The sequence below is a fragment of the Phascolarctos cinereus genome, unplaced genomic scaffold (genome assembly GCF_003287225.1).
Source record: "Phascolarctos cinereus isolate Bilbo 61053 unplaced genomic scaffold, phaCin_HiC Scaffold_4;HRSCAF=312, whole genome shotgun sequence".
Classification (NCBI taxonomy): Eukaryota; Metazoa; Chordata; class Mammalia; order Diprotodontia; family Phascolarctidae; genus Phascolarctos; species Phascolarctos cinereus.
The window spans coordinates 53,215,050-53,241,796 of record NW_027555847.1 but is presented as its reverse complement, the minus strand read 5'-3'; the positions used below and the strand labels follow the sequence as shown (position 1 = coordinate 53,241,796).

At 45.3% G+C, this 26,747-nt stretch overlaps 1 protein-coding gene across 12 annotated transcripts in view; it reads right to left on the bottom strand.

The window, feature by feature from the left end:
- ATP2B2 (ATPase plasma membrane Ca2+ transporting 2) overlaps window positions 1-26,747 on the bottom strand; it is a 404,797-nt gene that overhangs the window by 332,168 nt on the left and 45,882 nt on the right. For 3 of the 12 annotated variants that reach the window (XM_078152196.1, XM_078152197.1, XM_078152203.1), the window contains exon 1: window positions 21,095-21,282. The exons of 1 other annotated variant lie outside the window; for it this stretch is intronic. The gene's annotated coding sequence lies outside the window, so the exon portion shown is untranslated. Of the gene's footprint in view, window positions 1-19,685; window positions 20,505-21,094; window positions 21,284-26,747 lie in introns of those variants that run through there. 8 more of the 12 variants (XM_020981024.2, XM_078152194.1, XM_078152195.1 and 5 more) reach the window with 6 other exon arrangements.

Below are 26,747 nucleotides of genomic sequence, written 5' to 3'. Positions count from 1 at the left end.
TCCTCCTCCAATGAGGCAAAGAGCTTGCACTCACTAGCTGGACAACCATGGGCAAGTCACTGACCTCTATGAGCCCTCTTGAGCGGGGAATGGGGTTTTCAGAGTCTATGTGCCCCTTCTCAGAATAATGCTATTAAATAACTGAAGAAAATGCTTAATATCAGAGGTGATTGAAAAAGGAAGATATAATTTTCCCACCCAAGTTCACAGACCCCCTGATACCTGTCCACAAACACAATGGAGGTCTGAGTACTATAAGTTCAAAACTCCTGGTCTAGAAGGATGGGGAGGATGTAGACATAGACAGAAGAGGAGGGAGTGCATTCCAATTGGGAGAATTAACATAACAAAGGCACAGAGAATACAGGAACATAGTAGGATCGGGGTACAAGAATAAGAGTAGCCTGAGGGGAGTGTGTGATAGCTACCAGGCAATCATGGGATTTAAGGTTGGAGAGCAAAGATAAGGTTATGGAGCACCCCAAGCCAGAAAGATGAACCTGGATTTGGTGTAATAACAAATAAGGAAATACTGCAGATCCTTGAATCTGTGGGTGACGTTATCAAGGCAATGAGTTGTGCAGAGCAGACTGACAGTGGCTTCGAGAAGACCATCTCAGCCATCATGTGCTGGAGCCACTAGAAGGAATCAGGGGGGTGGGCAAGAAGACTAGTTAAGAAGGTTTTGCAGTAAAGGAGGCAGGAGACAGAAGGGCCTGCATTAGAGTGACAGAGATGGGAATGGAGAGGAAAGGTGAATTGAAGAGTCACTTTGAAGGAGAAAAAGACAGAACTTGTCAAGATGACTGGCTATGAAGATGAAGGTTAGCAAAGAGCCTCAGGAGTCCAGAAGAATCATGGTGCCTTTGACCAGAATGGCATTGTTGGGGAAAAGATCTGGTTGGGTAGGAAAGACTATGAGCTCATTTTGGGAAATGATGCATTTGAGGTCATGAGAGGACACACAAGTAGGCATACATCATAGGCCATTAGAGATGTGGGGCTGCAGTGCTTCTCAGAGATTTCTGTACCATTCCCTTGGGGTGGGAGTAGGTAGAAGGTAAGGGGACAAGCCCTATGTGCTCACTGTACAGATTTTTTAAAAGGAGACAACATGAGTTGAGTTATATAACCAAGGGCTAAACCCAGGGGCAATGATGGAGTTGGGTCATTTAAAATGAAGCCTTCTGGACTCCTTGTCGACCTACATCCTGAAATACCACAGAAAAGTTAAAGGAACATGGGATTTGGAGTCAGGAGACCCAGATCCACCTGGGTGACTTTGGCCAAGCAAGCCCCTGCCTCTCTCAGCCTGAGTTTTCTCCTATGTAGAAAGGAAATAAACATTTAATGAGTGCCTACTATGTGCCAGGAACTGTGCTAGATGTTTTATAATTATCTCATTTGATCCTCAAAACAACTCTAGGAGATAGGTGCCATTATTATTATCCTCATTTTACAGTTGAGGAAACCAAGGCAGACGGAGTTTAAGGGACTTGCCAGGGATCACACAGGTAGTAAGTGCCTGAGGCCAGATCTGAACTCAGGTTCCCCTAATGTCAAGCTCACCACTCCCTGCACTGCCTCACCTAGCTTACTCTAGGTTAGAGACTGGCTTGGATAATCTCTCCACTATCTTCCAGCTCCATCGCCTAACCTTTTCTGTCTCTGGCTCCCCTTCTTTCATCCTGTTAGCAAAACTCTCTCTTTGCCTCTCCTCTTCTGGCTGGGCCTCATCACAACACAAATGCTTCCATTACTTAGCTTTTTCTTTCCAAGTCTGAGTAAATGGTGCTCAGCATTCCACCATCTGGACAATTTCAGCAAGAGCTCTCCTGGATTTCCTGAGTGTAAAGACCACCTAAAGGTTAGTAAAAGGGCTGGGTCATTCATGAAAGAGGCTAAGCAGGGCAGTGGCATGCAGAGAGGAGCACACACCTGGGGGACATGGGCATACTCACCTACTCACAAAAGCTCCAGGCTAATCATAGAGGAATATTCAGGTACACACACAGATACACACACACACAGGTTGGTTTTTTCTTTCTAAATGTCTCTCATAAAATCCCTTTCTCTCACAGGATCATAAAGTTGGAAGTGACCTCAGAAATCATCTAATCCAAGGGAGCTTAACTTTTGGGGTGTCATGGCCTCCTTTGGCAATTTGGTGAAGCTTATGAACCCTTTCTCAGAATCATGTCTTTAAATGTATAAATCCACAGGATTATAAAGGAAAACAAAAATACTGAAATTTTTAAAAATGTTAGTTTTTTCCCATCCAAGTTTACAGACCTGAAATCTATCCATGGCCTCCAGGTTAAGTAAGAGTCCTTGACTTAGTCCAACCCCTCATCTTACAGATGAGGACACTGAGGCCCAGGGGGATTATGTGACTGTCCTAAGGTTGAACAGGTAGAAAACACCTGGATTTGAAACCAGATTCCCTTTCTTTGGAGTGAGTATTCCCTTTGAACTGGCCCAAGTTTAGCATGGGCCCACCTGCTTCACTTCACTCCTGATTACTCAAAATGCTGGTCTCTCTCTGCCTCCAGATTCCAACTCTTCCTTCACGTTGTGGCCAAATTGAGATTCCTGGTCTTGCAATTTTATTTCAACAAACATATATTAAGTATCTCAATACAGAATAAGCCCTTTCCCTTGGGGTGGAGGCAAAAGGGACACAGGGGAAAAAACACCAGAATAATAGAAGGGACCAACTCCAACTCCAGAAGAATTTTTTCAACCCCTGTGTTCCTACTTATCCAACTGTAATGGCTGATGTAATTCAAGGTGACTTCAATCTTGCTTACCTAGCTTGGTACATTTTAAAAGGGATCCAGTTCCCTTTGTCTTCCTAGGTATAAAAGGTGTTGGTCCTAACCATGCCCAGACACTGAGAATCAGCATGAAGTCTGGGAGAGGGCTGGTTGTCTGGGCCTGTTATGTTCAAGCTTCATCCCTTAGGACCACAACCAACATTGACTCCTAGGTAACTGTGAAACCTATCAACATATGTCTCCTTATATCCTTTTTGTATGTATTTGTATCATCAGTGGTATTAATGTTATCAATAGCGCAAATATTCTTAATTTCATTGATGAACCTTGTAGCCAGAGCCAAAATAATCAGTAGTTTACATTATTTGGCAAGCAATTTTTTGTGAAAAGTGACATGAATCCCGGAACTATGCAAAGGATGGATTGTCAAGGGGATGAGCTAAAGAAAGAGAGGACAAATAGTCTAAGAATGAGTCTGTACCTCTGTTCCTTAAAATTCTAAATTAGACTGGCACACATTCATCATGTACAAGGGACTGTGATCAGCACCAGGACACAAGGATAGATTTAAACAAATTCTGCTTTCAATAAGTTTTCAGTCTACTGTGTAGGGGTGGGGAGGGATGGAGAAAGACATATATAAATATGTTACAAGAGAAAATTTGGTAAGAGCAAAGAAGACCAGGCAACATGTATAAAAATGAGAGAGAGAGAGAGAGAGAGAGAGAGAGAGAGAGAGAGAGAGAGAGAGAGAGAGAGAGAGAGATCATTTTCAGCTGGGAATGTTTCAAAAAACTATGGAAAAGGCAGCAGCATCTGAGTTGTGGCTTCACTTAATTCAACAAGCATTTATTAAGCACCTACTACATGCCAGGCACTCTGCTCAGGGACTCCAGATTCAAAGACAAAAATGAAATTTTTGTCCCCAAGGAGCTTACACATCAATGAGGATAAACAACATCTGCACAGAAAAATAAATAGCAATTTTTTTTAAAACTCCAATTTCTGGGGAGACTAATAATGACTCTGGTAGGAGGTGAGGCTTTGGAGTTGAAGCCTGAAGGGTAACACGGGTTCCAAGAGCCAGAGGTGAGAAGAGAGAATGTCCAAGGTATGGGGGATAGCCTAGGCAGAGGTTGAGAGGTGAGAGGTGAAATATCGTTTACAAGAAACACGCAGTAAACCAGTTTTATTGGAACGTAGAATGAATGAAGGAGGGTAATGTCAATCTGGAAAGATCAGTAGAACATTCTTATTAATGTCTTTGAATGCCAACAAAGGAGTTCATATTTCATCCTAAAGGGAATAAGGATCCACTGAGACATCTTGAGCAGAGGAAGAAAGAATATGGTCAAATCTATATTTTAATAATAGCAATTTGGCCAGCTCCGGGGGGGATGGACTGAAGAGCTCCTGAATACAGGGATCCAATGATGAGGCTTTCACAATAATCCAAGTGAGAGGTGATGACAACCTGAACGAAGATAGTCAAGGTGTGAATGGAAAGAAGTGGATGGATGTTGGGGGGCGGGGAGGGGAAGAAATGCTATGGATACAGAATCAATAAAACTTGGCAACCTTGCTAGATATGAGGGAGAGGGGTGAGGGGAAATGGAGAAGGAATGATGATTCTGAGGTTGCAAGCCTGGGTGGCTGCTAAGATAATAGTGAACTTAGCACTCTCAACAGAGAGAGGGAAGTTTGGAGGACAGAGGGGCTTATGGGGAAAGATAATGAGTTCTGTTCTGAATAGGTTGAGCTTGAGATGCCTACGGGATATCCAGGTGGTACCCAATAAGCTGTTGGTCATGGTGGATTGGAAGTCAGGAGAGAAAGGAGGGCTAGCCATGTAAATTTAGAAGTCATTTGCACAACAATGTTAATTGAACCCATGGATCTTAAAGGAAAGGAGGAGGAAATTCATTGGAACACAGAGAGAAGGATAGGAGTAGAGAAAGTCCTTTCAGGAGTAGAGGAGACGGTGAGCAAAAGCATAAACACAAGAGAGGGAAGAGGGGGAATAGAGCCTGTTTCCGTTTAGCCAAAATTGAAAGAATATGAACAAGGAAGAGTAGGCGATAAGGCTGGAAAGGCAGGACAAGTTGTGGATGGCCTCGAATGCCAGGATGTGGAGTCTGCATTATTTGGTGGGCAATAGAAAGGCAATGGAGGTTTGGTGTTTTTTTTTTAAAGGACAAGGACATCATCAGAGAAGTACAATAGGAAAATAACCTTAGCAACTGCATAAAGGATGGGCTAGAGAAGGAATAAACTAAAGAAAGGGAGATCTGACTATTACAATGGTCCAGTCAAGAAGAGATTCTCCACACTACCTAGATTAGAGGCCCCTAGTAAGACAAATGGTTGCAATAGAAATGCAGATTAGGGAGTGGGCACAAGAGTTATTGCCAATGGAAGAACCGACAGAAAATAAATTAGATAAGGGACTATGATAGAGGAAACAGTCAAAGGTGACTCTGAGGTCACAGTCTGATTGGTCAGTATGATGGTAGTACTATTAACAGAAACAGAGAACTTTTAGGGGAGGAAAGATGATGAATTCAGTGCTGGTCATGTTGAGATTAAGGTGCTGGTAGCACATGTAAATGGAAATATCCAGTGAGAAGTTGGAAAGGGGGAAATAGGAGCTCTGGATGGAAGCCAGTAGTATAGATATAGATTTGGGAGTCATCTGCATAGAGGTGATAATTAAAGCTAAGGGAGAAGATGATGTCACCAAGAAAGGAAGTATAGAGAAGAGAGACAAGGACAAAATTACAGAGTATTTTAAGGTATAGGAATAGGATGGCAAAGGAGACAGATAAGAAGAAACTTGAAGGCCTAGAAGAAAACCATAACCACAGAAATCCGCAGAAATGGCATCAAGAAGGAAGTAATAGTCAACATTTTCCGAAGCTTCAGATATGTCAAGGAAGATGAGGACACTAAAGGTCACTACATTTGGTGACAAGGAAGCAGTTGCTTGTCCTTCGTTCTTGAAGAGGATCAAAATGACATCTCTACGTTGGGGTCAAGGTACACTATGTCCAATGGTGGCTGATCAGACCAATGCAAGCTCGGAAGACTCTACCAAAGGTTGAGTCCATATGATCATTTGGGGTGGATTCTTTAAATTTGCACATGTCCTGTTTCTAAGGAAAGCAGTATAGAATAATGGAAAAGGAGCCAGACTGAGAAGCAGAAGATTTAGGTTGGAATTGTATACTCATGCCATACTAGCTGAGTTCAAGGGTATACACCAATAGGTTAATCTTGGCAAAGAGGAAGACCACTTCATCCTCTAATACTGAAGGCAAGGGGGAGAGAAGATGGTTAGAGACAGTGAAAGATTTGGCAGAATGAAGCAAGAGTACTGAATAAACTCACTTTATAGAGCCTTAGTCAATACAGTAAAGTAGAGGTTTTAGACTTGTTTTGCTTAATACCCAAAGGGGTAGGAAAAAAAGTAACAGATGGAAGATGTAGAGAGTTAGCTATAGGCTGGAATGATCTGAGTTATCCCACAGCTGAATGTGTTTTCCCAACAGTGGAGGTCTTCAAGGAAAGAGGCAGATTTAGGCTTCATGTAAGGAAAATTATCATAACACTTTACAACTATGCAAAACTGAAATGGGCTGTCCAGAGAGGTCATGTGTTGCATCTTCCAATGTTGATCTCCATGCAAAAGTCGGATGAACACTGGTCATGTATATCAAGAAGAGGTTTCTCCTAACTTTTAAGAGTGCCATGTGATTTCAGTGATGGTTATCATCATTCACCACTTGCCAATATATTTTATCTCACCCATTAGCAGAAAGCTCCTTGAGAGCAGGAGCTGTCTTCCCTTTTGTATTTGAATCCCTAGTGATTAGCATAGATGTTGGCACTTAGAAAGCACTTAACAAATACTGTTTTTTATTCAAGGGTTCAACTAGATGCCCTCCGATCTCCCTTGCAATTCTGACATTCTCTGATTCTGGGAACTGATTCATGCATGACAATCTGTCTCTGAAGCTAGACTGTAAGCCCCATGAGGGTAAGACATATGGCATAGTCCTCTATATTCCCCAGTGTCTAGTACTAAGTGGGAGAATAGCAGTTGTTCAATACCAAAGTGCTGATTGGTATTCCATCCTACTAGCCATTTCCAAAGGACCAACCTCTTTGATACTGCAGGAACATTTTTAGGAGTAATTTCAATAGAAAACACAATTCTGTACTTAAAGCTGCAAATAACAGAAAAGAAAAATAAATGGGAGATTCAATCATGATAGTAGTCTGAAAGGACAATATATTAAAAGACATATATGGAGTAAGTAAGGCTCAGTTTGCTTTGAAAGGGAAAAAAATGGGACCAGATCCATATCCTTTTCTCTGCCAAAAAATCACTGCCTTCCCTAACTGGCCAGTTAGTTATTTAACCAAGTAACAAAATACTTACTGAGCTTTCTCCTCAGTAAAATAAATCATCTATTCAGTGACTAGGTTGTCAACGACTAGATTACATTTGAGGTTTCTTTCTATTGTAAAACTTAGGTTCTATGGTTCCAATATATTGGTCCTCCCTGCAGGGAGCTTGGGCAAATGGAGAAAGGCCTGTCTCCTGACTTCCAGTCCAAAGATAGATGCACTTAACCACACTCCCTCTCTTCATATACATATATATATGCCTGAAGAGCTTTGATGGAATGTCCCATCCCAACATGGAGAAGAACTAGGCACTGGATACCAAATGCAACCACTGAAGCATTTCCCTGCCATGCTGGACCTAACTATCTCAGATGTCTAACCCAGAGAAGAAAAAGGTGATCTGGGGGAGGGCACCTATGACAAACTACTTTGTATGATCATACATATAATTTGCATTTGCTTATTAGTATGCATGTTGCATCCCTCCAGTTGAATGTAAACTCTTTTTTTTTTTTAGGCAATTGGGGTTAAGTGACTTGCCCAGATCACACAGCTAGTTAAGTGTCATGTGTTTGGTCTGAGGCCATATTTGAACTCAGGTCCTCCTGACTGCAGGGCTGGTGCTCTATCCACTGCGCCACCTAGCTACCCCCTGAATGTAAACTCTTTAAGAACAAAGACAGTTGTGGTTTTGTCTTTCAGCCCTCCACACGTAGCACAGTGCCTGGCATATAGTAGACACTGATTAAATGCTTTAGTTCTTATTGTTAAGTCATTTCAGTCATGTCTGACTCTTCATGACCCCATTTGGGGTTTTCTAGGTAAAGACACTGGAATGGTTTGCCATATCTTTCTCCAGCTCTTTTTAGAGAGGAGAAAACTGAGGTAAACATGGTTAAGTGACTTGCCCAGAGTCACACAGCTAGTAAGTGTCTGAGGTCAGATTCAAACTCAGGAAAATGAGTCTTCCTGTCTCCAAGCCCAGGACTCCATCCACTGCACCACCTTAGGTGCCCTGATTAAATGCTTACTGAATTGAATTTAATTCTAACCAACATAGAGTTAGATTCATAAAATGCCAGCGCTAGAGGAGACTCTTGGAGAACATCTCAGTCCCACACCTTCATTTTAGAGTGGAATCTGAGTGCCGGAGAAATTAAGTAGTTTGTCTGAGGTCACAAAGCTGACCAGCAGCAGAACTGGAGACAATTCAGACTTGCCCACACCAATCTAGTTAAATGATCATAAAGGAAATTCTCCCAGCCAATATAAAGTACCTAAATCCCCTGTGCCATCCACAACCATGGGTGGATTCAAGATGGAACAAAATTTTTCCAACTTTTTCATCATTTGCACACACATACAGACACATAAGTACACATACACTCATATAGTTTATCTTTAAAGTTAATTGTTAAGAATGTGCAATTTTTAAGAACGCTTTAATTCTGTTTTTCCTCTTGATAGTATAGTGAAGAAAGGAGAAAGTGAGTGAGGAAAATAATGAGAAGGTCTGAGGAAAACTAAAAGCCTGACTGTTCCTAAAGTCCTTTTTACACAGGCACACAGAACTGGAAGCGTACTGGCCTGAAGAACAGGAGACTTTGGCTCTAGCCTTGGTCTATGTGACCTCAGATAAACCATTTCCGTTATCTGGATTTCAATTTTCTATAAGAAACCTCCCACAGTTGTTACAAGGATCAAATGAAAATATATATCCAAAGGCCAAGGTATTAGGTAAATAATTATTATGGTTGTCATCATTATCATCATCATCATTATTATTCACCACTCTCCTACATATTTTATCTCCCCCATTAGAATGTAAGCTCCTTGGGGTCAGGGACTGTCTTCCCTTTTGTATTTGCATCTTCAATGCTTTGTATAGAACTTGGCACATAGAAAGCATTTAATAAACACTTTTTCACTCACTCTTTCATTCATATATTCATAACATACCAACTTGTTGTTCATTTGTTCAGTCATATCCAACTCTTTGTGACTCCGTGGACCATAGCGCACCAGGCCCTTGTATCCTCCACTATCTTCCCACAGGTCTTTGCTAAAATGAACAAAAACATTGCTTTCCTACAACAAGGAAACCCCTAGCTCAAAAGGGCCTCAGAACATTTCTCTCCTTTTTCAAGTCAATGTGGATCGACTCTGGCTACAGAGTTCTTCTCCAGAGTCTTTGAGAGCAAAAACTCAATGGCAAGTCCTAGACACCTGGGCTCCTGCTTCCCCCCACTGACAGCCTCCTAGGATCCGGGTTAGATTGGCAGACCACCCAATCCTTCAGAGTCCCACACAAAGTTGGAGGAAGGGGATCCACACAGAGATCATACCACATGCATAGGAAGGGCACTGGATTTGAAGTCAAGGGACCTGGGTTTGAATCCTAGCTCTGTATGACCTCTCCGGATCTCAGCTTCTTCATCTGTAAAAATGAGGAAGCTGGAGCAGATGCCTCTAAGGCTGTAAATCTAACATACTATCATCTATGATGATAAAGGGGAATGGACTCACTCAATGACCACTAACGTCCATCCAAATCTATAAATCCATCAGCCTACAATCCATTATCACCACTTAAGAATGCTCTCCTTCATTCCCTCTGCCAATTCAATCGCTCACCCACCTCCTCCATGAATATTGCCTCATATAATTGCTTCAGCCTCAGGGATCCTCCATCCACCCCCATAATTCCTACAGAACTTATTTTCTCATCTGCCCCATCCCTTTGGTGTTACCTTATACCATTTGTTAATTTCTCCCATGTATGTATCCTATATCATTTATCCTATCCTGCTATAGTCTATATATAAGACCTTGTCTAATTTTATCCATTGTTACTGCTGTCCAAATTATTTCCTAAGTATTCAGTATTAATGTATGTCTCCAAAGTCATTTCCTCCAGGTACAACATAAGCTTCTAGATAACAGAGACAGGCTGATTTTGACTCTGTATGCCCAATGCCTAGCACACAAAAGTGGCACTTAATGCTCATTGAGTGGACTTGAATCCACATCTGGTTTCTGGGGAGGAGAGGGGGAAGGACAATGTCTTTGACTCTGGATTTCATAGGCTCAGAGAAGGACAGCTAGAAGGGACCTAGAGGCCACCTGTTTCAACGCTCTCATTCTACAGCTTGAGAAACAGGTTACTTGACTTACCCAAAGTTACACCTGTAGTAAGCATCATTTGAACCCAGTCCTCTGAATCCACAGCCAATGGCTCTTTGGGCCACCCACAGAGCTCAGCACAAGACCTTACAAAAAATGAATCCTCAATATTTGATAAATGTTTTCCTCCCTCCCACAAGACCAACATACACCAAGTATTAAAATGAAAAATTGAGGGGGAAACATTTTCATTTTAATCTAAAACATATTATGTAACTCAATAAATGCTGTGCTTCCCTAAGGACTCATGTCCTTAATCTACTTACATTGGTTAGTCATTGCTCTGGAGAGATACTTCTTCCCTGTGACCTCCACCTGTATTTCTTCTCATTGCCCCACTCACACACCCTCACCTCCACCTCCCACTCCCTGACTATCCTACCATTCTAGACTTTCTTCTTTGGAAAGAAGGGTCTTCCTTGAGTTTCAGGGTCTCAGAAATTCCCAAGCAAATTTACAATCCTAAAATCCGAGACCTGGAAGTCACCTGCAATCACCCCAGTCCACATCCCCTTATTTTTCATGAGAGGGAACCTAAGACACCACCCCCCAAGAGAAGGAAGCAGTTTGCCCAAGGTCAAGCAGCAAGTCAGTAACACATGTGAGACTAGAACCCCTGTCTCCTGCATCCCAGCTTCCCACTTGTTTGTTGGCCAAGGATGCACCCAGGTGGCTGAACCCAAAGGGCCAGATGTGGCTTCTGCTCTCTCCTCGGGAGAGTTTTGCTGTGTCAATACCGCAGCCACTGCAGAGAGCCAAGGGAGGCCTGCAGTTTTGCTCTGCTGACCTTGGCCACTGCCTGGGAGCCAGAGAACAGCCCAGACACTTTTTTTCCCCCTACTGCACTCAAGTCACATGATTATGCAGAAACTAAAAAGGAAGAACAAACAACCTGTAATGGGTGCCCTAATTCCTTCTTGAAGCCTTAAACTAGCAGCAGATTAGGCTGCCTGCCTTCCAGCAAACTGGTTCACTGGGCTGAGCCCCCTCCCTCCCTGGCCCAGGCATCTTCACAGCACTGGAGAGGAATTTGCTTTGGATAAAACAGAAAAATGGAGCTTCAAACCAACATGGAATAATGATAAAAAAAAAAAAAGCCACAGTGGACTGGAAATCAAGAGACCTAGGTTCATATCCCCATTCTGCCACAAACTAGCTAAGTGAAGGAATCAGGATATCTAGGCCTTAATCCAGTTTCTGCTACTATCTGTCATTAACTTGGACAAGCTACTTCTCCTACTGTTACATATCTTAGAGCCGGAAGGGACCTCAAATGCCATCTTCTTCTCCAGTCCGCTCATTTTACAGGGAAACTGAGGTTCTGGGAGATTAGGTCACACACCCTAGGTTACACAGATAGCAAAACATCAGAAGTGGGGTTTGAATCTAGATCTGCTGGCTCAAAATCAAGCACTGAACTACCTCATCACCTGTCTGGGACCCAGCTTCCCTCTCTGTAAAAAGAGAGGGCACAACTGAATAGTCTCTAGGGTTCTTTCAAAATTTAAAATTTTAGGAAAATATTTAGGTGAAGGAGTTGAAATGCAAACTTCCTTCTTGGTCTCTAGTCCTTTTACTGAAGTAATACTCAATCAGTCAATAAACATTTATTAAGCACCTACTAATATAGCCAGGCACTGGGTTAAATGCTGGAGATACAAAATAGGCAAAAAGTCCCTGCCCTCAAGGAGTTCACAATCTAATGGAGGATCATCTTATAATTGAAGTAAGTCTACTAACCTAGTAGACACCTGAGAATCATTTGGTAGCTTTAATTCTCAAAGTAGGGACAAGAGTGGGGTCATCTCATCAGATGACCCCAAAGATTAGCATTAAAAAATGCTAGGGTATAAAGAATGGCTGGGAATGTGGGAAGGCAGGAGATTGGAGACAAGCATAGAAGTAGCTTGATTCATTGGAAAGAACACTGGATTTGCAGGCCAAAGATCCAGGCTTCTATCCCCACTCTACAACTATCTCTACGACTTTGGTCAATTCACTTCCCCTCAATGGGTCCTCAGTTTCTTCATTTGTAGAATTAGAGGGCTGGCCTAGATGATCTCTGGGCTCTCTTCCAACTCTCAACCTATGACCCTGAATAAGTCACTCCATTTCCTCATCTATAAAGTGATCCTGACAATGGCGATGGGTTTTTATAGCTCTAAAATTCAAAGTTTCTGTTTCAACTACTCAAAGCAAGAGCAAAGCACCCATCAACAGGGTGACATAGCCAGTTTTCTGTCCTAACTGAAGTCATTTGCATTGGACTCTGCAGCAAGAGGATTGGCAGATGGCTGGGAGTTGGAGAACATTAATAGAAAAAGAAACCAAATTTATGGTTGTTCCTGGACTAAGGATGGAACCAGCTAACTGGTGGCATGAAGTCCTAGCAGCAGCCTGAAGCTTCAGAAGACACTGGGGCCTTCAAGCCATCGTCTCAGGTCCACAATTTCATCTCACCTCAGGCCCCCGTGGACCCTCCAGCCTTGACCCCCATTCACAGGACCCCCTTAGCAAGGGGCATCAAACTGGCACAATGAAGTGAGCAAAAGATTTAGACTCAGAGAATGTGGATTATATGCCCAGCCCCACTATTTCTCACCTAGGTGACCTTGGGCAAGTCATTTACTTCTCTCTGCACCTCAAGTTCCTTCCTCTTTACAAAAAAGTGATGGCCCCAAAAACAATGTGTAGAATGAATAGGACAATATAAATATGGAAAAGGAATACTGTGAAAGTATAATGACCAAGAAGACGGCAGATTGGCAGGGATTTGGAATTATGGGAAGGGAACACTGCATAAAATGTCAGATTTCTTCATTGTGTGGTTTTCCTGCACTGCCTTTTTTTCTTTTCTCTTTTTTTTTTCATTCTTTGCTATATGGATGGCTCTTTGAGATAAGGGAGGGATACAGCAGTGTAAAAACAAGAGATACCAATAAAAATATTTTTAAATGAGGTGGTGGAGATACGTGACCCCTGAGGGCCCTTCTAGCTCTCTATGACTATATGACCCATCACAAAATTTGGAAAAGTCAATTCCATTGCATCTGATTTTCCTTTCTGAATAGTGGATGTGATTGCAAGGTAATGAGACCACTTATCAAACAGACCACAACTTAGCCACACAAATGAGCTCTATCCTCTTCCCAGCGGCCACCTGAGGCTGCCCCCATTCAAGACATCTTTGGGAATCACCTTCAGAGATGACTGAGGAGAAAATCAGTCTTATTACCTGGCAGTCACAATTCATTTGGACTCAAAAGAGACTGATCCCACCATCTTATTACTCAGGTTTAGCTCTGAATTGCTCTTAGACACTTACAAAAAGCAAATTCCTCCTTCAAGGGCAAAGATTTTTACCTGTGATGTTATCCAAGGGAAAAAGAACATTCATCCAGTTCTGAAGGTCATTCCCAAAGAAGAGTCTTTTCAATGACTTAAGCAGTCTGTCAGGCCCTACGATGTCTACTTCAAAGAGCGTGATACTCATCATCTCCTTACTCTGGGAGTTTTCACTGGCTATGCCCCAGACCTGAAATCCTCTCCTTCATCACCTGTCTCCAGGCTCCCTGGCTTCCTTCAAGTCCCAGCTAAAACCCCACCATCTACCAGAAGCCTTTCCTGATCCCCCCTTAATAACATTTTATAATTCTAGAATACAAGATCTAGAAGATCCTTGAGGTTAACCCAGTCCTTTTTATCTTCTGACTATCTCCGACTCGCCTTGTATATACCTTGTTCTCATGTATTGTTTATATGTTATATTTCCCCCATTAGATTCTAAGCTGCTTGGAAGCAAAGTCTCAATCTTCAGCCTTTCTTAACAAAATTCCCAGCACATAGTATGCCCTGAATAAATCCTTGTTGACCACCTGACCAAATGACTGACTGACCATTGGCTGACATATCAATATCCTTGTTAATTTGTTTCAATCATTGTTCACATATTTAATATAAGAATTGGAGGGGGCCTGAGTTCAAATCCGGCCTCAGACCAAACACTTGACACTAGCCGTGTGACCCTGGGCAAGTCACTTAACCCCAATTGCCTTAAAAAAAAAAAAGAATTGGATAATAGGATCACAGGATAATAGTTTTAGAGGTCATCGGTGCCAAGTTGCTCCTTTTACACATGGGGAAGCTGAGTGAGGCCCAAAAAGGGTAAAGGACCTGCACAAAGTCACACAGCTACTAAGTGATGAAACTGAGATTTGAACTCAGGTCCCCTGATTTCAGGACCAACATCCCTTTGCTGTAACATAAAGTACTGCCCTTTAACTTTACAGAGAAGGGAGTTGAAGCCCAGGGAAGTCTAGGGGCTTCCAGAAGATCACTCAGTGATCAGTACCTGGCCCAGTTACCCAAAGGCACTAAGATTCTGGAGTCATCACTGGGATGTGAAAGTGAGACCAGCTAAAAAGTACCCAGTGGCTGAGCCATGTGAGACAACATGGCCCAGTGGGTAGGGCACTGACCTTGGAGTCAGGAAGAGCTGGGTTCAGATTCCACCTCAGATACTTATTAGTTGGATAGCCCCAGGCAAGTGACTTAACCTCACTTCTTTCACATATAAATTAAGGGGGTCAGAGTCAACAGCTTCTCAGATCTCTTCTAGCACTAAATCTATGATGCTATGATTCATCCCACAGTCTGGCCCTGCACCAGCAGAGCCAGACTCCAACAGAGTCGGAGCAGCTTGGGTAGCTCAGGACCCCTTCTTATTCAGCAAACAGCAGCTTCATCAGGAATCCAAGCCAGGGCACAGAGCCCAGCACTTACCTCTGGGGTAGCAGCTGCCCCAACCAAGGTCACATAGCAGAACACACAAGGTTCTCCACCCTGCTTACCTGGCTACAGCAAGATGCGCCACCCACCGGCACTCTCCTCCCCTGCTCTCTCTCTCTCTCTCAAAAGTTGTCACTAAATTTTATTGTTGTTGCAGGGTTTATTTTTTCTTTTTTTCCATTTGTAGCTCTGAGGATAAGGCTATATTAATCAATCTGAGCTTCAATAGCTATGGCAACCAGCGCTAAATGGGATATGAAGAGAGCGGTGGGAATGAGATGAAGAACGGGATCAGAACGAGAGCACAGAGGCTCTCTCTAAACACCCACATTACTGTCTATTTCCAGTCAAATTCCCTGAGAAGGGAGCTGGGAGCCATAGACACGTGAACTGCAGAAACCCACGGAGGAGGGGCCCCAGTTATTCCCACTCTCCAAGGAATGTGCCTGCTGGATTCACATTGGACTGCCTGCAGACCGAGTGGAGCAGAGCCCGCCACGTGGCCCGAGGGCTGCCCTCTTGACGTCCCTGGCCACCCCCTTTCCTACAGGCTGCTCCACACACCTCTGAAGCTCCCAGGCCTAGGGCCACCTAGCAAAGCACATGTCTAGTCCAACCTCCATCCTGGTCATGACTGACTCATAAGAATAGCTCCCAATCACATAGCACTTTGAGGTTTGCAAAATACTATATCAATATTACCTCACTTGATCTTCACAAAAACTCTGGAAGTTAGGTTGCTATTATTATCTTCATTTTACAGATGAGGAAGTTGAGGCAAAGAAAGGTTAAATGACTTGCTCAGGATCACAAAGCTAGTGTCTGAGACAGGAAACAAACTCAGGTCTTCTTGTGCCACCGAGCTACCCATCAAACTCAGCGCTGACTCCAAAATCAAACCTAGGTAGAGATGCTGCCCCTTGGAACTCCCAACTCTTGTCCGAGGACAAAGGATTCCCCTGCCCTTCCTCAGTGTCAGTAAGCAGACAAAACTCACATGAAGGGATTAGTTTCATCACTTTTACCCCAAGAAATACAGGGTGTGCTGACTAGGAAACTGCTGTTAGCCTGAGAATCAGGAAGCATGGGTACTATTCCAGACTCTGACACTAATGAGCTCTGTGGTGCTTAGCAAGCCACTTCTGTCTGGCCTCAGTTTCCCCACTTGTAAGATGAGGAGAGGGGAAGGGAATTGAGTTGAACTGATTTCTTAGATCACTTCCAACTCTGAAAAGTATTCAAAAAAGAGAAAGAAAGAGAAGCAGAGAGAGAGAGAGAGAGAGAGAGAGAGAGAGAGTGGGAAGGAGGAAGAGAAGGAAGGAAGGCAGGAAGGAAGGAAGGAAGGAAGGAAGGAAGGAAGGAAGGAAGGAAGGAAGGCAGGCAGGCAGGCAGGCAGGCAAGAAGGAAAGAAGGAAGGGAGGAAGGCGGTGCCCCACCCTCATAGTTTCAGAGATTTTAAGCTAGAAGAACCCTTGAAAAGCATCTAGTCTGATCCCCTCCCCTCCTTTTATGGATGAGGAGCTAGGGCCAAAATGGCTAATGACTTGGCCACAGTTTTAGTGCTGATAGATAGTAGCAGAGTCAAGGCTGGGACCCATTTGCTCTGAGTCCAAATCCAGCTCTCTTTTCCACACTCACAAGTGGCTGCTCCTATTCCAGGTGCCCAGAGACTTTCTACTCTTTCCTCCTTCCCTTTCTTTCAGTCTTCTCTCTTGAGCCTATTCCTACCTGAGGTATAAAATGACTGACGATTCACTTAGCATGTGGCAACCCTCCCCACCCCAACTCCCATCCCCATCCCCCAATTCTCACCAACCCTTGAAAGTTATTCACACTTTCCACAGGATCAAAGCTTGTGAAAAAGGGAATAAAGTAATCTCTATTATGTTGCATAGGACTTCACGGTGTACAAAGTGCTTTCTTTTATTTTCTTCTCCCAACTGCTCTGTGTGAAAGGTGCTATCACTGGCTCCATTTTCCAGCAGAGGAGCAGAGGTTAAGTGACTTACATGAAAGGACACTGACAGTAATGCTGACTGAGGAAAGATTTGAACCCAGCGCTTCCTGACTCCACATTCAGCACTCTATCCAATAGACCACATCGCTTCTTTCAATAGAAGACATAAAGAGAATTTCAGGCCTGGGGAATGATCTTTTTGACCATGGGCCTTTTTGGTTATATTATCTCACTGGTCACTTACTTTGCTTCTATGTAAGGATGCTTGACTCCCCTCCTTTGATAGTCTGGAAACTGAACAGAGAATCTATCTGACTCCACCATGTTGAGTTGAGTTGAGTTGAGAAACAAATAATCTACATAAAGTCATGGAGGAGCATTGTACTTGAAGTTGAGGGACTTGGGTTTGAATCCTAACTCTAATGCTGCATGACCTTGAGTAAGTCATGTGACCTTCATGGCCCTCAGTTTCCTCATCTGTAAAATGTGCAGTCGGACTAGATGACTCTTTCCAGCTCTAAGTACTCTGATTCTAGAAATGTGTTTTCTTTGTTTCTTGTTCCTTCCCATGCAGGACATCATAGGAGAAAAAGTACTCAGAAGCAGAGGGCCTGGGTTCTAAGCTGTAGCTGTCTGCCACTAATTAACTGCAGGAGGATCTCAGGTAAAGTCATCTCTCTGGGCTTCAATTTCCCCGTGGGGTTGGGTTGGACCAATTCTCTTTCAGGTCTCTTCTTGCTCTGATATCCTGTGAGTTAGTGATGCCAAAAGCCCATACGCTTCTTGAAAATATCTGCTAAACAGACACATGACACTCACTAGCTGTGTGACTCTGGGCAAGTCACTTAACCCCAATTGCCTCACCAAAACAAATCTGCTAAAATGCAACCTGGGCAGAAGTCAGAGCTCTGCCTCCTCGACTCCCTGGGTCCCCTAGAGACAATCTGATAGATGTTCTCCACTGGATGCCAAAGGAATATATCAAGCTTTCCCACTCCAAGGAGCTAGAGGAGATTGGGGCCCCAGCTGAAGAAGAGAAGAACAGAAATAAAGCCTGAAATTACGAAGTCATGTTTCTCTCAAATGTATTTCCCATTAAAATTGGAAAGCACCATCCTCAACAGAGTGGGGATTCCCTAGCCTGTGGCCAGGCCAGACTGTGTAGGCTTTCCCCCTCTCAGTGGTACCAATTCACCCCCACTTACACCTGGAACATCTGGAGATCTAGCCTATGGCAAATTCCACATCTGTCACCTTCTGCAGGTCCCTGAGAGGGACAAGAAAAGAGGAGCAGATGAAAGGAAGGGGAGAGTGGAGTTGGAAAGGAAAGGAAAAGAAAAAAGATCAGGGTGAGGAAAAGAGGGGGAAGTAATGGGGAAAGATCCCTAAATTCTGAGAAGTATCCACATCCTTACAAGTAATCGATAGGAAAGGCAAGTAAAATTCTGGGCAGGCTAATGGTAACCTTAGCCTAGGGACAATCCTGAGCAAGCAGGTGTCTCCAGGGAGCCAGTTTCCCAGGTGCTCCACAGAAGTAGAACATTTTCCGTGAACCTCTGGAACCAGCAAGGTTCAGGACAGCCCGGGGGGGACCTGGTCTGAGCCTTGCCAGGTGCTACACTAACCAGGCTCTGGAGACTGTCCATGCCCTCAGGCAAGGCAAATGAGGGGAAAAAATGCACGAGGCATGGACACTGGCTGGCTATCCTTGTACAGAGAGAAAAGAACCAAAGGCTCTTTCCCACAGAATCTCAGTAGATAGAAAACCCCCGGGGCCAAGTCAAAAATTGACCCTCCCCAAGAATGCAGGTGCACCACACCCTCCCCATCATCCATGTATAACAGTTAGCTCACTGGGCATAACATCTCCAGTGCCCTCATGCTCAAGGCAAGCCTATGAGGATGGGTTTCAACCAGCTTGAACCATAAGACCTCTTCTTGCTCCCCGAGAGTCTGAAATGTTCACTGACATAATGCAGAGAATTGAGGAGAGCCAAGGTGAAAGGGACATTTGTGCATCTGTGTTCATATGTGTGAGAGGGGGGTGCAAGCCCTCATGAGAGCACGTATAGGCTCATGTGTGCCTGTGTGTGTAATTACAAGGTTAGCATGCACACATCTACAGGAATGTAGGTCTAGTGGGCTTTGTGCATTTATGTATAGGTATGTAGACATGGATGCCCTAATGTATGTCTGTCCGTGTGGGCATCCAGAGGGGCTCCAGACACTAGCACTTCTTCCACCTCACAAGCACATCCCTCCTCCATCTGCAGAGGCAGGCCCTTTGCAACATTAACTCTTCTCATCACTGAGTTCAAATGCCAAGGTTCCCTGAGGCCAGAGCTCCAGAGCCCCTCCAACTTCCCAGGCCAAAGGAAAATTTCCCCTTTGTAGAGTACCTACACATTTCCCCTAAAAAAGCCTAAACATCAGCTCTTCCCCTTCTTCATGAATTTACTCAGTAAACAGCCCAGCATGCACATAGTTAAGAGGAGCTCCATAGATCAGCCCCGGAGCCCATTGCCCCAAGGCAAGACCCCTTCCTTTGGCTCAGCAAGCCCAAGACTTACCTTCCAGGCAGCAGACTAGGCATTCACTCCTGACTCTTCCAAGCTCCTGAGATGGCCCAAAGTTCCCATTTCATTAAGTCAGAGGAAGTAACAGGCAACAGCAGAGAAAATCCCGCAGCTTGTGGGAGGGGGGAAGGGGGGCTGGGCCGGGGTGGGGAAGTGATAGCAGGTAAGTGAGATCACAGGGGACAGACCCAGACCCAGACTCAGAGCTGAAGCACCATCCACATCAAACCAAGAAGTCCCCGGCTCCCAAGTGGATGAAGAGACTGCTGGGTCTTTTACGTAACAAGCAGGGGGAAGCCAGCAGGCTCCTCCTTGGTGCCTGGTGACAGCCCTGCTTGGAGTTTGAAATTGATGACCCGGGGTGATAGGGAAGCAGATGCAGAAGCCTCTGCTTGGATTTCTGAAGCTGCCCCTACATGTTCATTTGTGAGAGACTTGGAGCAGCCAGGGGAGGGGGAGGCACTGCAAGCAATTCACAAGAAGCTGGAGAGAACTCAGCAGAGTGGCCCATGAGTCCCCTCCATCTGTGCGAGCATCAAGCTTCTCCAAAGACATAACTAGGAGCCAGTATCCTCATAAAGGCAGCCAATTTTAACGCAGACCCAGGCTCACTCTCTAACTACACCCTGAAACATAAATGGTGCAAAGTGGTCCCTTTCCAAGCACATTAACCCCACCGCTGCCACTGCCACCAACCCCCCACAGGTGCCGATCCCTTCTCCAGTGACACCCGGCACTGTTCACAGCACCCTAGGAAAGTTGCCGGGGAAGAGCCCCACACTATCCGTCTTGAGGTCTTCTTGGACACCCTGTGCATGATACAACCACCAACACTCCCCACCCCCTGCAAAAAAAAAAAAAGAGGCAGCTAGTCACAGTTCCAGTATCCCCCAATTCCGAGCAAAGCTCACCTGTGCTGGGTTCCCTCCTTAGAAATAACTGGTTTCGGGGCCGGGGGGGGGGGGTTAAACCTGTACCACTGTGACTTTTACCAAAAATCCACAGCCCTGCAACCCCCGGGTAATTTTCAACCTCACCCCAAGTGCTATTTATTTTGGAGAGAACCTTGCCCTTCTGCTATACCCTTGCGTAACACCATGTAAATGTGTACTGCCTTCCCAGAGATTCCCAGGTCCCAGACCTAATGCCTCCGTCAGATTAAGCCACTGCCACCCTTACACACACACACACACACACACACACACACACACACACACACACACACCACACACTATTCCCCACATCGGCTCCAGATTCCGAAAGAAACAGGCTGCCAAATAAACAAGCCCCCAAACGCCAACCCCATTCCCCTCCCCCCTCAAAAAAATAGAGAAGGTGGTGGGGGAAGGGAAGAGGGGAAAGCTTTTATTTTTATTTCTCATGCTGTGGATGTCGCTACTTACTTGGCTAAGAAATCATCACCCATCCAAAAGGATTTCCAGTTGCCCAGCCGAATAATCACTGTACCGCATCTGGAAGGCGGTGAGAGGCTGGGCTAGCCGCCTGGAGTCCCTCTGCAGACTGTACCATCCTGATGAAGCAGGTAGGGGAGGGAGCTGGTATATTTATGAGAGCATCTCACCAGCAAAATGCAATCTCGGGGGATGTTTCTGCCCTCAGCTTAAGGCACTTGCAAGGGGGAAAGAAACACGGCTGATGTAGTAAAGGCAAAAAAAGCCTTCTCCACCAGGAGGTAGGGGGATTGGGGGGGGGGGAGGGGGAATCAACCACCATGTTGTTGTTTGTTCCTCTAATACGTCCCTTGGGATAACAACAAACACAGAAGATGGCAAACTCCCAGGAATATGCCACCTACCCAGAAGTGGGAGAAACCGTCAGGGACGAGGACTGTCAGGTTCGATCTCGATCGGAGGGGAAGGAAGGGAGGCAGTGAGGTGGGGGGGGGGGGGTCTGAAGGCTTGCCTGGTTAATGGGTCTGGGCAAGGGGGGGGGGAGTCAGGTGGTTTTCCCAGGGAAGTCATTTTCTCAAAATGCCACCTTCTTCCCAACCAACTTGGTCAGTTACTACTGACCCTGTAGAGCTGAGCATAGACAATCTCCAGTCCCATTCTCTTCCCAGGCATCTGTAGGCAGGACCATTGCTAGGACCCTGGGGCCATACATGGAGAGATGTATGGTGGGAGCTTGGACGTGCTTGCAGTAGTCAGGACCCAGAGCCACCAGGCACATGGCCCTGGAGGCCCACAATTTAACTGCCCCCTTCCCCTAGGGCAAAAAGACCTGACCTGAGAGCCAGGAGCCCTAACACAGGGAAAAGAACCCTAGCGGACAGGGCCTAAATTCTCCCTTGTCAGCTCTCATGTTCTAAGGTTCTAGGATTCCCTGGGACTTTAGACTGAAAGGAAGCCTCTCTGAGGGACCAGCTCTCAGCTGCTTCAGTCATTGATCCCTAGGGCTTTGCTGAGACTGCAAGAAAGCATGTGCTTTTGCATTGCCTGAATACTTGTAGAGTATGGGGTATGAAACACATGTGTAAGGAGTTAGGCTGAGCTCTGACTTACTTCCCAGCCATCCCTGGGACCCTTGGGGGGTCGATCACCCACAATAATAAGCTTTTAAAGCCCCAAACACACAGTCTAGTTTTTCCCCTATTTCATGATGGGCAGATCCCCTTCAAAATGGGAAGACTGGGGGGGAGAGGGGGCTTAAGAGGAAGGAGGAAAGAAAGTTGGGGAGCCAGGAATTCCAAGGTCAGTGGACCCTCTGTGATTTTGGTTTTGCTGATCCTTTTTGCTCTTAAACAGGTGGCCTGCCTCAGGCTGTCTCATCCTAAAATGGCCCTGTGTTTCCCCCCTACACACACACACACACACACACACACACACACACACACACACACACACAGAGCCAGACTGCCTATGGACCCCTGCCTGTTCCCAGGGAATGTGGCAGAAAGGGAAAAGACAGGAGAAGCCAAAATGCCTCTCTGTTCCTTTAAAGTTGGGAGGCATTTGGGGCCAGCCGGACTCCCTGACAGAGCAGGCAGCTGCAGGCCAAGCTAGCTCCCCCATATGCTTGGAGAAGCTCTGTCATCCCTGCTCACAGGCTTGCTCAGAATATCAATTCGGCTAGTTAAAACCAAAAGTCTGCACTGCACCAAAATGGAAGCAATATAGAAGAGGGGGTGGGAGGGAGAGAGACAAGCAAGGCAGTCAGGAACAGCCAAGATCCCTAATCAGTCCAATCCGCTCACCTGGCCAATGAGAGAGGCAGAGGACACTACAGCTCCGTGGCCCAGCTAGCTTCCTTCTCTGCCCCACACTGCATTCCCTCCTCTGTGGGGCTGTGGATGTGCGAGAGATGGAAGGAGGCTCCAGATTAGAGGCCAAGGAGACCAGCCTCATCATTCTGCACATGAGGAGACTGAGGCCCAAGCAAGGTCACACCGAGAGAAAGCATCGAGATGTCATAGAATGTTAGAGTTGGAAGGCCACTGAGTCCAGCCCCTCCATTTTACCATGAGGGAAACTAAGGACTGGGGCTGGAGAAACTCCCCAAGTCACACAGATAGCAAGTAACAAAGCCACGATTCAGTCATGGGTACCCTGACTCTAAATCCAGGTCTCTCCCCCTCCCCTGCCCCATCATTTGAAGTCACAGAGTGATCCTTGCATGACCTCACACCATACAGGACAAGGATGGCAGCAGAAAGAGGGCAATGGAGGGTGGAGGGGGATGGTAGGGAAGGGAAGCAGGGGCCGTGGCTCCAGACTCCAGGCTTTGGAGGACTCACTCACATAGTGACTGAGAAGTGACTAATGGGTTTAAAAAAAAATATTTCAGAGATTCATATCAGAAAATCCCCAACCCTGCTCCTCCCAGCCCCCAGTCCTAACATAATGCCAAACCATCAGAGGATCAAAGATTTAAGAGCTAAAAGCTTCCTTGGGAGTCATCAAGTCCAATGACACCATTTTAGAGAGGAGGAAGCTGAGGTCCACCTAGGGTCACACAACTACTAAGTGTCTGAGACAGGATTTGAATCCAGGTCTTCAAGATTCCAAACTGCCCTCAGGCTACATTTTGCCTTTTAGTAATAACATTTGTCCCCTTTATCGTTTTTCTTCAAGATTGCTTCTCATGTTTTGGTTTAGCCTGATTTCACCTGGATCAGGGAACTCACAAGCTTTCTCTGCACCCTAAGGGTGGCCTCACTGTGTAGACTCCAAGGGACAGCCCCAGAGGTAGAGAGCTCCCCGTTGGGGAAGAGAGTCTGATGCCACTCCAACTCCCTCGGACTTCACACAGTCACCCAGCCAGCCTCTGCTTCAGCCCTGACCCCAGAAGGCTGACGTGGCCTCCCAGCCCAGAAGGTGCTAAGGGGAATTCTAAGCCAAGCCCAAGAGGAAGGCTTACGGATGGCTAAGGTGGGAAGTAAGTGGGGAAAAGGTAGGTGGAGAGAATAATGCTGCCTGATGGAGGTAGGGGCATTGCCCTGGAAAGAGGCTAAAGTCTTTCTGTAGGTGGCTTTTTTATGAAACTGCCCCAAGGGCAGTCTCACCATGGAGACAAAGTAGGCACTTGCCTACTCAGTGTAGGATGCCTTCCTTATGCACTTACACAGACACATACACACACACACACACACACACACACACACACACCACACACCCAAGGCACAGGTACCCTGGGACAAGTCAGTGGGGCAGGAGGGCAGTTCTACCACTGGTAACCCATTCCTGCAGGGTCAGCCCTTTTCCTCTGCTCAAAGCCCAAATATTCCTGGAAGGATACAAACCAATATCACTTTGGTGCAGGGGAGTTTATCAGATCCCTTCTAATAGCTGGCAGACAGCTGGGCCTCCAAGCCCTGTGCTATGCAGTAGGAAAGAGGGAAAAAAAACCCAGACTAGGAATCAGGTGACCTAGGTTGGATTCCCAGATCAGCCACTAAGTAGCTCTGTGTTCTTGGGCACATCAGCCCCCTTTTCTGGTCCCCAGTTTTCTCATCTGTAATATGAGGGGGTTTCACTCAATTTTAATTAGTTGATCTCTAAGGTCACTTGCAGCTCTAACAATTTATGATGGGGGGAGGGAAATGGAAAGACCAGATTAGAAGTTCAGACACCGCCCAGAGGAAGGCAGACCCTTATCTCCAACAAGATGAACCTACATATGACCAGGAAGGTCTTTGGGAGTAAAGACAGTCCCAACAGGCTATGGAGGAGACCTCCAAGTTCTGGGTAAGATAGTGAATCTTGTCTAGTTGTTTTACCACTCCAGAGTATTCAGGACCTCAACCAAGGCCAAGTCCACCAAAGCAGATTAACCACAACTTAAAGAACCCCAGAATCCTGGAACCAGAAGGGACCTTAAGAGACTGTCCAGTCTAGGCCCCCGCTGCATTACAGTCTCCTTCATAGGAAGTCACTCAGCATCTATGTCCAAGAACTCACATAAGCCATAAATAAGCACAATGTCAGACTGTCAGACTTGGGGGGACCTGTGGGCTATCCTGTTCAGCCTCCCCCCAAGAAGAAAAATCCTCACCCCTAAAAACATACAACCGACTACTCCCACTTTGTTGTTATTTGGTGTCTAGTCATTTTCTTTGTGACCCCATTTGGGAGGTTTCCTGGCAAAAATACTGGGGTGGTTTGCCATTTCCTTCTCCAGCTCATTTTACAGATGAGGAAACTGAGGAAACAGGGTTAAGCTTGGGGGGGGTTGACTGTCAATTTTATTTCATATTTTAAATCCATAATATCATTTGTGTTATCTTCTAATTTTTCTTAAGTGAAATTTTTAGGAAACCACTGTGTGTGAAATGTTGCTGATTTTTAAAAAATGATTTCTAGAGGGTGATGCAATTATTTCTGTTGTTCAATTGTTCAGTCATGCCCAATTCTTTGTGATTCCCATGGACCATAGCCCACCAAGCCCTTCTATCCTCCATCACCTCTCAAAGTCTGTACTGAGCTCATGCGTGGTCCTTCCATGACACCATCTATCCATCTCATCCTCTGCCGTCCCCTTTTCCTTTCACCTTCAATCTTTCCTAACGTCAGGGTCTTTTCCAGCAAGTCCTGCCTTCTCATTATGTGGGTCACACAGAGTCACACAGTGAGTAAGTGTCTGAGAACAGATTTGAACTCGAGAAGATGAACCTTTGTGATTCCCAACCACTGTACCACCTAGCTGCCCTGTCTCTAAAGACCTCCAGTTAAGGGAAATATCCATGGTACTTTGGGTCAGCACTAACAGTGAGGGGATGCAGTAGAGAGAGCACCAGTACTGGACTCAGGAAGACCTGAGTTCAAATCCAGCCTCAGACATTTACTAGGTGTGTGTCCCTAGGCAAGTCACATCCCCTCTGTTTGTCCTGGTTTCCTTATCTGTAAAATACGGATCATAAAATCACCTACCTCCCACAGTTGTTGTGAGGATAAAATGAGATGATCACTGTAAAGCACATAGCACAGTGCCTAGAACATAATAAGCACTATATAAAGGGTACCTATTATTATATTAGGAAGCTTTTTCCTCTGACACCAAGATTCAAGATTCCCCCTTTGCAACCTTGCTCTTTATTCTGCCTTCTGGGGCCAAGTAGAACTAATCTAATCCCCCTTCTTTAGGACAACTTTTCAGATACTTGAAGACAATTACCATCCTCCTTCAATGCTCTCTTCTCTAGGCTAAACATCACTAGTGCCTTCATTTCTCATATATATATATATATATATATATATATATATATATATATATACAGAGAGACAGAGAGAGAGAGAGAGATGTGTGTGTGTGTGTGTGTGTGTGTGTGTGTGTGTGTGTGTGTGTGTGTAATGGGTTCAAGGCCCTTCCCCATCCTGGTGGCCTGTTCCATTGCTCTGGTGCTGAGAAAGCTCTTGCTCATAAATGAGCCCAAATCTGTCTCCAGTTGGGGCTCCTTTCCATTAAAAAGGATAAATAAATCTATGCCATCTGGTCTTTTCAAGACGCACAGTTGGGATGGGGGCTAGAAGGACAAGGTGTGTCTGTGGGGGCGATTCTAGGACATTATAAGATAAGGTGTCCAAATTCCAGGAAAGTTGG